The sequence below is a fragment of the Cottoperca gobio genome, chromosome 8 (assembly GCF_900634415.1).
Source record: "Cottoperca gobio chromosome 8, fCotGob3.1, whole genome shotgun sequence".
In the NCBI taxonomy this organism is placed as follows: Eukaryota; Metazoa; Chordata; class Actinopteri; order Perciformes; family Bovichtidae; genus Cottoperca; species Cottoperca gobio.
Window position 1 is genome coordinate 17,816,146 of NC_041362.1, and position 13,608 is coordinate 17,829,753.

Genomic DNA, 13,608 nt, shown 5'->3' on the forward strand with positions numbered 1-13,608 from the left:
TTTCTTTAAATAATATACAATTTTATTGTAATTTATTTTATTTTCAAAATTTCCATCAAACCACAAAAAGTTGTTTTAAAAGAAAAAGTATTTAATATACCTTGTGTTTTCAAAAAATATTAATTAATGGTACTTATAACTGCACAATTTTCCAAACTACAAAACATTTTTAATGTGATTATGTCAATTTGTATGCATTTTTAGTTTAAATATGTGTTGTGATGGGGATGACATTGTGTAACTGGAAATGACTGCATGTGTTGGAAATGACATTTAATTTAACATACATTTTTTTCACGTTTTTTCAAGTTTAAAAACTTTTTAAAAAACTCACCAAATTTCCATTTTGCATGGTGTGATGGAAATGACAGGGACCCCAAGGGACAGGTGTTCTTTTTATAAAAAATACATGAAATACTAATATATCTTACAACACATGACACATTTAATTAAAATGGCCGTTTATCTATAATTTGCACATACAATTATAATGAGGTTAATATTAAATTCAAAACATAGCAAGTTTGAAAATCCAAAATCAGGCCCAGGGACAAGTGATATATAGAACAAAACATAAATAGTCAAGTATATATATATATATGCATATGTATATACATATATAAATATATATATTTATATACAAATATACATATAAGTATATGTATATATATACATATACTTATATATACATATAAATACATATATATCTCCTTTTTATAGGCCTACGTACCTACCTATACATTGATAGATACACACCTACCTATACAAAGATAGATACACACCTACGTATACAGAGAAAGATACACACCTACCTGTACATAGATACACACCTACCTATATAAAGATAGATACACACCTACTTATACAGAGAAAGATACACACCTACCTATATAAAGATAGAAACACACCTAAATATACAGAGATAGATACACACCTACTTATACAGAGAAAGATACACACCTACCTATATAAAGATAGATACACACCTACCTATACAAAGATAGATATACACCTACCTATATATAGATAGATACACACTACCTATACAAATATAGATACACACCTACCTATACAAAGATAGATAGACACCTACCTATATATAGAAATATACAAACCTACCTATACAAAGATATATACACACCTACCTATATAAAGATATATACACACCTACCTACACAAATATAGATACACACCGACCTATAAAAAGATAGATACACATCTACCTATTGTTGTGGAAGTTTTCCTGCTTTACTCTGGAGAGATGTATATAAAATCAAATAAATGGTGATAGAGACAGAGTTGTCTTTGTGCATTTATTTGTGGCCACAAATTGGCACCAGTTTCACAGAATACAGAGTAGTCTATGGAAGGGCACACGTTAGAAGAAGACACATAGGCATTTTATACAATTTGGTTGGAGACAAGGTGATGAAAAAACCACAGGGGGGCCGAGCCAAACTGCCCTTTTATGCTTGTAAGGTAATAGTTATGTAAAACAGAATATTGGGTGATACACTCAATATTCTGTCTCAGTATGTTAAACAGTTTGATCAGGATTTGGCTGTGTCCTGTCTTTTGTTAGTTAAGTCTAATCAGGATGCGTCTGTCTTGTATTAACATGAAATGGCAGTTGGCCCTGGTTTGATCTGACCGGCACTCCTATGTTAGCATCAAATGGCAGTTGGCTTGTTTAACATAGGAAACTTATATAATTAAAACAGTAGACATTTAAATTGCTATTACACTATAAAGAGATAGATACACACCTACCTATACATAGATAGATACACACCTACCTACACATAGATAGATACACACCTACCTACACATAGATAGATACACACTACCTATACAAAGATAGATACACACCTACCTATACAAAGATAGATACACACCTACCTACACATAGATAGATACACACCTACCTACTACAAGATAGATACACACTACCTAACAAGATAGATACACACCTACCTACCATAGATAGCTACACCTACCTGTACTAGATAGAACACACCTACCTACACATAGATAGATACACACCTACCTATACAAAGATAGATACACACCTACCTACACATAGATAGATACACACCTACCTATACAAAGATAGATACCACACCTACCTATACAAAGATAGATACACACCTACCTACACATAGATAGATACACACCTACCTATGCATAGATAGATACACACCTCCCTATACAAGATAGATACACACCTACCTACACAAGATAGATACACACCTACCTACACATAGATAGATACCACACCAATACATAGATAGATACACACCTACTATACAAAGATAGATACACACCTACCTACACATAGATAGATACACACCTACCTACACATAGATAGATACACACTACCTATACATAGATAGATACACACCTACCTATACAAAGATAGATACCACACCTACTACACATAGATAGATACACACCTACCTACACATAGATAGATACACACCTACCTATACAAAGATAGATACACACCTACCTATACAAAGATAGATACACACCTACCTACACATAGATAGATACACACCTACCTACACATAGATAGATACACACTACCTATACATAGATAGATACACACCTACCTATACAAAGATAGATACACACCTACCTATACATAGATATATACACACCTACCTATACATAGATAGATACACACCTACCTATACAAAGATAGATTCATAACTAACTATAGATAGGTAGATACACACCTACCTATACAAATATAGATACACACCTACCTATATATAGATAGATACACAACTATCTACACATAGATAGATACACATTACCTATACAAAGATAGATACACACTACCTACACATAGATAGATACATACCTACCTATACAAAGATAGATAAACACCTACCTATACAAAGATAGATACATACCTACCTATACAAAGATAGATAAACACCTACCTATACAAAGATAGATAAACACCTACCTATACAAAGATATATAAACACCTACCTATATATAGATATATACAAACCTACCTGTACAAAGATAGATACATACCTACCTATACATAGATAGATACACACTACCTATACAAAGATATATACACACCTACCTATACATAGATAGAAACACACTACCTATACAAAGATAGATACACACCTACATATATAGAGATAGATATACCACCTACTATATTATAGATAGATACATAACTACCTATACACAATAGATACACACCTACCTATACAACAATAGATACACACCTACCTATACAAAATAGATACACACCTACCAATACATATATAGATACACACCTACCTATACAAAGATAGATACACACCTACATATATATAGTTAGATATACACCTAACTATATATAGATAGATACATAACTACCTATACATAGATAGATACACACATACCTATACAAAAATAGATACACACCTACCTATACAAAAGATAGATACACACCTACATATATATCAGATAGATATACACCTAACTATATATAGATAGATACACACCTACCTATACATATATATACACACCTACCTATACAGATAGATACACACCTACCTATACAATAGATAGATACACACTACCTATACATAGATAGATACACACTACCTATACAAAGATAGATACAAACTACTATAAAAATAGATACACACCTACCTATACATAGATAGATACACACTACCTATACAAAGATAGATACAAACCCTACCTATAAAAGATAGATACACACCTACCTATATATAGATAGATACACACCTACCTATACATATATAGATACACACCTACCTGTACATCGATAGATACACACCTACCTATACATAGATAGATACACACCTGTACACAAATAGATACACAAAGACCTTTACATAGATAGATACACACCTACCTGTACATAGATAGATACACACCTACCTATACATAGATAGATACACAACTACCTGTACATAGATAGATACACACTTACCTGTACATAGATAGATACACACCTACCTATACAAATATAGATACACACCTACCTGTACATAGATAGATACACACCTACCTGTACATAGATAGATACACACCTACCTATACATCGATAGATACACACCTACCTATACAAATATAGATACACACCTACCTGTACAAATATAGATACACACCTAATGTACATAGATAGATACACACCTACCTATACAAATATAGATACACACCTACCTGTACATAGATAGATACACACCTACCTATACATAGATAGATACACACCTACCTGTACATAGATAGATACACACCTACCTGTACATAGATAGATACACACCTACCTATACATAGATAGATACACACCTACCTGTACATAGATAGATACACACCTACCTATACATAGATAGATACACACCTACCTATACATAGATAGATACACACCTACCTGTACCATAGATAGATACCACACCTACCTATACATAGATAGATACACACTATCCTGTAACATAGATAGATACACACCCTACCTGACATAGATAGATACACACCTACCTATACATAGATAGATACACACCTACCTATACATAGATAGATACACACCTACCTGTACATAGATAGATACACACCTACCTATACATAGATAGATACACACCTACCTATACATAGATAGATACACACCTACCTATACATAGATAGATACACACCTACCTGTACATAGATAGATACACACCTACCTATACATAGATAGATGCACACCTACCTATACATAGATAGATACACACCTACCTGTACATACATAGATACACACCTACCTATACATAGATAGATACACACCTACCTATACATAGATAGATACACACCTACCTATACATAGATAGATACACATCTACCTATACATAGATAGATACACATCTACCTATACAAAAGTAGATACACACCTACCTGTACATAGATAGATACACACCTACCTATACAAAGATAGATACACACCTACCTGTACATGGATAGATACACACCTACCTATACAAATATAAATACACACCTACCTATACATAGATAGATACACACATACCAATACATAGATAGATACATAACTACCTATACATAGATAGATACACACTACATATACAAAGATAGATACACACCCACCTATAAAAAATAGATACACACCTACTTATACAAAGATAGATACACACCTACCTATACAAAAATAGATACACACCTACTTATACAAAGATATATACACACCTACCTATACATAGATAGATACACACCTACCTGTACATAGATAGATACACACCTACCTATACAAACATAGATATACACCTACCTATACAAAGATAGATACACATTTTCCGATACATAGATAGATACACACTTACCTATACTAGATAGATACACACCTACCTATACATAGATAGATACACACTACATATATAAAGATAGATACACACCTACCTATAAAAAAATAGATACACACCTACCTATACATAGATAGATACATAAATACCTATACATAGATAGATACACACCTACCTGTACATAGATAGATACACAACCTACCTATACATAGATAGATACACACCTACCTGTACATAGATAGATACACACCTACCTGTACATAGATAGATACACACCTACCTATACATAGATAGATACACACCTACCTATACATAGATAGATACACACCTACCTATACATAGATAGATACACATCTACCTATACAAAAGTAGATACACACCTACCTGTACATAGATAGATACACACCTACCTATACATAAATAGATACACACCTACCTATACAAAAGTAGATACACACCTACCTATACAAATATAGATATACACCTACCTATACAAATATAAATACATACCTACCTATACATAGATAGATACACACCTACCTATACAAAAATAGATACACACCTACCTATAAAAAGATAAATACACACCTACTTATACAAAGATATATACACACATACCTATAACAAGATATATACACACCTACGTATACATAGATAGATACACACCTTTCTATATATAGATAGATATACACCTACCTATACAAAGATAGATACACACCTACCTATACAAAGATAGATACATCCCTACTTATACAAAGATATATACACACCTACCTATACAAAGATAGATACACACCTACCTATACATAGATACACACCTACCTATACATAGATAGATACATAACTACCTATACATAGATAGATACACACTACATATACAAAGATAGATACACACCTACCTATACATAGATAGATACATAACTACCTATACATAGATAGATACACACTACATATACAAAGATAGATACACACCTACATATACAAAAATAGATACACACCTACCTATACAAAGATAGATACACATTTTCCGATACAAATATATATACACACCTACCTATACAAAGATATATACACAACTACCTATACAAAGATAGATACACACCTACATATACAAAGATATATACACACCTACCTATACAAAGATAGATACACATTTTCCGATACAAATATATATACACACCTACCTATACAAAGATATATACACACCTACCTATACAAAGATAGATACACACCTACCTATAACAAGATATATACACACCTACCTATAACAAGATATATACACACCTACCTATACATAGATAGATACACACCTACCTGTACATAGATAGATACACACCTACCTATACATAGATAGATACACACCTACCTGTACATAGATAGATACACACCTACCTATACAAAGATAGATACACACCTACCTATACAAAGATAGATACACACCTACCTATACAAAGATAGATACACACCTACCTATAAAAAGATAAATACACACCTACTTATACAAAGATATATACACACCTACCTATAACAAGATATATACACACTTACCTATACATAGATAGATACACACCTACCTATACATAGATAGATACATACCTACCTATACAAAGATAGATACACATTTTCCGATACATAGATAGATACACACCTACCTGTACATAGATAGATACACACCTACCTATACATAGATAGATACACACCTACCTGTACATAGATAGATACACACCTACCTATACAAAGATAGATACACACCTACCTATACAAAGATAGATACACACCTACCTATACAAAGATAGATACACACCTACCTATAAAAAGATAAATACACACCTACTTATACAAAGATATATACACACCTACCTATAACAAGATATATACACACTTACCTATACATAGATAGATACACACCTACCTATACATAGATAGATACATACCTACCTATACATAGATAGATACACACCTACCTATACAAAGATAGATACACACCTACCTATAACAAGATATATACACACTTACCTATACATAGATAGATACATACCTACCTATACATAGATAGATACACACCTACCTATACATAGATAGATACACACCTACCTATACATAGATAGATACACACCTACCTATACATAGATAGATACACATCTACCTATACAAAAGTAGATACACACCTACCTGTACATAGATAGATACACACCTACCTATACATAAATAGATACACACCTACCTATACAAAAGTAGATACACACCTACCTATACAAATATAGATATACACCTACCTATACAAATATAAATACATACCTACCTATACATAGATAGATACACACCTACCTATACAAAAATAGATACACACCTACCTATAAAAAGATAAATACACACCTACTTATACAAAGATATATACACACATACCTATAACAAGATATATACACACCTACGTATACATAGATAGATACACACCTTTCTATATATAGATAGATATACACCTACCTATACAAAGATAGATACACACCTACCTATACAAAGATAGATACACACCTACCTATAAAAAGATATATACATCCCTACTTATACAAAGATATATACACACCTACCTATACAAAGATAGATACACACCTACCTATACATAGATACACACCTACCTATACATAGATAGATACATAACTACCTATACATAGATAGATACACACTACATATACAAAGATAGATACACACCTACCTATACATAGATAGATACATAACTACCTATACATAGATAGATACACACTACATATACAAAGATAGATACACGCCTACCTGTACATAGATAGATACACACCTACCTATACAAACATAGATATACACCTACCTATACATAGATAGATACATAACTACCTATACATAGATAGATACACACTACATATACAAAGATAGATACACACCTACATATACAAAAATAGATACACACCTACCTATACAAAGATAGATACACATTTTCCGATACAAATATATATACACACCTACCTATACAAAGATATATACACACCTACCTATACAAAGATAGATACACACCTACATATACAAAGATATATACACACCTACCTATACAAAGATAGATACACATTTTCCGATACAAATATATATACACACCTACCTATACAAAGATATATACACACCTACCTATACAAAGATAGATACACACCTACCTATAACAAGATATATACACACCTACCTATAAAAAGATAAATACACACCTACCTATAACAAGATATATACACACCTACCTATACATAGATAGATACACACCTACCTGTACATAGATAGATACACACCTACCTATACATAGATAGATACACACCTACCTGTACATAGATAGATACACACCTACCTATACAAAGATAGATACACACCTACCTATACAAAGATAGATACACACCTACCTATACAAAGATAGATACACACCTACCTATAAAAAGATAAATACACACCTACTTATACAAAGATATATACACACCTACCTATAACAAGATATATACACACTTACCTATACATAGATAGATACACACCTACCTATACATAGATAGATACATACCTACCTATACAAAGATAGATACACATTTTCCGATACATAGATAGATACACACCTACCTGTACATAGATAGATACACACCTACCTATACAAAGATAGATACACACCTACCTATAAAAAGATAAATACACACCTACTTATACAAAGATATATACACACCTACCTATAACAAGATATATACACACTTACCTATACATAGATAGATACACACCTACCTATACATAGATAGATACACACCTACCTGTACATAGATAGATACACACCTACCTATACAAAGATAGATACACATTTTCCGATACATAGATAGATACACACTTAACTATACATAGATAGATACACACCTACCTATACATAGATAGATACACACTACATATATAAAGATAGATACACACCTACCTATAAAAAAATAGATACACACCTACCTATACATAGATAGATACATAAATACCTATACATAGATAGATACACACCTACCTATACATAGATAGATACATAAATACCTGTACATAGATAGATACACACCTACCTATACATAGATAGATACATAAATACCTATACATAGATACACACCTACCTATACATAGATAGATACACACCTACCTGTACATAGATAGATACACATCTACCTATACATAGATAGATACACACCTACCTGTACATAGATAGATACACACTTACCTGTACATAGATAGATACACATCTACCTATACATATATAGATACACACCTACCTATACATAGATAGATACACACCTACCTGTACATAGATAGATACACACCTACCTGTACATAGATAGATACACACCTACCTATACATAGATAGATACACACCTACCTATACATAGATAGATAAACACCTACCTATACATAGATAGATACACACCTACCTATACATAGATAGATAAACACCTACCTATACATAGATAGATACACACCTACCTATACATAGATAGATACACACCTACCTGTACATAGATAGATAAACACCTACCTATACATAGATAGATACACACCTACCTATACATAGATAGATACACACCTACCTGTACATAGATAGATACACACCTGTACACAAATAGATACACACCTACCTTTACATAGATAGATACACACCTGTACACAAATAGATACACACCTACCTGTACATAGATAGATACACACCTACCTTTACATATATAGATACACACCTACCTGTACATAGATAAACACCTACCTATACATAGATAGATACACACCTACCTATACAAAGATATATACACACCTAGCTATACAAAGATAGATACACACCTACCTGTACATAGATAGATACACACCTACCTATACAGAGATAGATACACACCTACCTATACAGAGATAGATACACACCTACCTATACAAAGATAGATACACACTTAACTATACATAGTTATATACACACTTACCTATACAAAGATAGATACACACCTACCTTTACAAAGATAGATACACACCTACCTTTACAAAGATAGATACACACCTACATATATATAGATATATACACACCTTTCTATACATAGATAGATACACACTTACCTATACAAAGATAGATACACACCTAACTATATATAGATAGATACACACCTACCTATACATAGATAGATACACACCTACCTATACATAGATACACACCTACCTGTACAAAGATAGATACACACCTACCTATACATAGATAGATACACACCTACCTATACAAAGATAGATACACAACTATCTGTACAAAGATAGATACACACCAGGTACACACCAGGCGGAAATGACAGACGGGAGGAGCTCAGGTGTTTTCAGGGTGGTGTAGCCGTGAGCCTCTCTCATCGGCCCTACAGGACTTTGTCTACTGCAAGAGAACAGGAGCAGGTAGCCATCATGCTTATATAGTGTCTGATCCCCAGCTGAACCATTGCAGACTATCCGAGCAGGCGGCACCATGAGCACAGTTCCACAGTAAATAGTAAAACAAAACAAATTAAGTGAATTAGAAATTGGCTTTAAGGATGCTGTTTCTGTGTGTAGCAAATCCTCCAGCATAACAGTCATACAGCGGGGAATTGTTTTTTCTGGAGACAAAAGAACATTAATGTTTTATTACAATTTACTTACAATTAAATACAAACTAACTCGTTAAACACAAGGTCAGTGCAGAGGAATGGAAGTATTATGATACACGCCTTCACATTTGGGGCTTGATTTTGTAGCAAAGAGCAGATAGATGGAGCTGTTGTCTTTGGCAGGCACACTGTCCATCTTTGACTCTTCAACCCAGTTGTTGTGCAGAGTTTCCTTTTTCATGTCAGCTGACTTGAAAGGGCAGGCTCTCTGGGTGGACTTTGACTCCCATCAGAGGGCAGAGCTCAGCAGAGCTTGGCTCTCTTTTGCTCTTTTGTCAGAGCACTTAAACTACAAGTGGGTCTTTTGAGCATCACCTGTTGCCACTGAAGCCTTTTTCCTCATCTTCTCTGTGTGTTCTTTCAGTGCTCTTTCTGTCAATTGTTCTCTCTCCTCTCTGTCCCTTTTACACTTCTACAGGGTCTCCAGAGCGACTGTTGTTCTGTGCTTCATCTCCATTGCTTTCAGCTCAATGTATATTTGTCTTCTGATCTCCACTCTTCTCTCCTCCAGGGTCAGAATGAACAGTTCTCTGTTGGGGTTTGTATTTGAGAGAATTCTTTTTATGACATCACTTTACACTCTGGAATGTTAACATTCTGGAATTCTGTGTTCATAGAATGCCATATATTTCATATAAGACATTACACGTTATAACTACTGTATGTACTTCAGGTTTATATGTCTTTTAGTAATTTGGTGTCTCTTTGTGTCTGTTTTCCCCTTTTTGATGTGATTTTGCTCGTTTTTTTGTTATTTTGTGTCTTTCTGTAGTTGCTTTGCGTGTCTTTGTAGTCGTTTTATATTACTTACTGACCTGGGTGATTCCATCACTTTACCCCTAGTTTTTTTGGGGTTTTAATTACATGTCGGGACATCTATTGGATGGATTGCTATGAAATTGAATCTGATCTGTCATGTCATATCTTTCATCAAAATACTAATTACCAAATATTTGGTTTATAACCAAGTACCTGAAAATAATAATGACATTTCCATCAGCCACACCTGTACTTTGTGTTAAGTGTTAATTAGCTTATTTTCCTCCTAGTTTCTTTGCATTGGAAGGACTGTAGAGAGATTTGGATGATGATGCAATTAATATCTAAACAGGGTTATTTTGCCACCGGCATGATTAAGTCCGGGATACACAGATGGTTTACCATTGTGTCCGGCGTGGTTAACTGTGCACTGGCACTATACATATGCACAAACAATTAAAAAGACTAAAAAACAAAGAGCCAAACAGCTTAAGGAGACGTTTACCTTCATAAAATAGAAAGATAGATTTTTATTTATTCTGAGGGAAATTGTTGTGCAACAGTTGCAAAACAAAGTAGGAGACAGTATAAGATTTACAAAACAAAAAGTTACAAAATAGTACAAAATGTTTTATACAAATATTAATACAATGTGGGTTATCTTTTTCGTGTGTAATACACATCCTTACAGCATACCTGTCAACATTGGAATTTCAAAATAAGGGACATTTTCTGGCGGACTCCGCCCATACCTTAACAGCTCTCAGCCCCCCATACCTTAACAGCTCTCAGCCCCCCATACCTTAACAGCTCTCAGCCCCCCAGCCCCTACCCATATAATGTAAATGTAAAGGCCTAAGGGACGGGTATATACACATTCAGGAAATATATGTTTATTTAAAGTATATATTACTTGTACAGACATGTTTATAAGATGTATGTATTTTAATTGCATAGGCCTATATACATTTTATTCAGTGTGGGAGTCCCTATGATCTGCAAGGGACTTGTTGTAAACATAGGTTGCAGACTTTGCCTGCCTCAAAGCTAGCTGAACGCTATATTATTTTTTGGCGCAAAGCATCGACATCTTTCCCTCAGCTTTGGTCACTTGGTCTGCCTCCGACACAGTTCTTGTCACATATGAAGTCATTGACAGTGTGTGTTTGTGCCTCTTGGTGTGCTTGGCTTGGACGATTTTTCATGCTGGTGAACATCGCTTATTCCGCCGTGTGCGAATGCTAACATCTGAATGGCACACTTTACAAAAAGCACGAGTTTGCCCGACTCTGCTTTTAATAAATAAGGGAAGGTCTCCTCTCATTGTTCAGGTACTTACATAAAGTTTTAACTTGTTTGGCAGGTACAACTGCGTCTCCATCTATCTCCCGTTCACTGTGACTCTCATATGTTTTAGTCTTCTTCTTCTGTGTTATTGTTCCTGTGTTCTTCTTCTGTGTTTACTGGCGGATAACGTTTTTCAGCTAAAGTTAAACATAATACTGCCACCTGCTTTACCGGAGGACACTTTTTAAATTAGGCCTTTTTTTGTATTTTGAAAGGTTAAAAATACAGGATAATCCCGGGAAAAACGGGAGGGTTGACAAGTGAGTATAAGTAGAAACCTGTAAGGCATACCTGAGTTTAATATTTTTTTTACCAATTTAATCAACTTGTTTTGGGCTGGTACATGCTCTGGTACAGTAGTAGGAGTAGAGGGGGGGGACATGCAGTCCTTTAAGTTTACGGATGACTGATCATCTTTGTTGGCTCCTTGTGAAGATATCGGTGGTGTGTTGGGAGAAACTAAGTTTATTGTTCAGTGTTACTCCAAG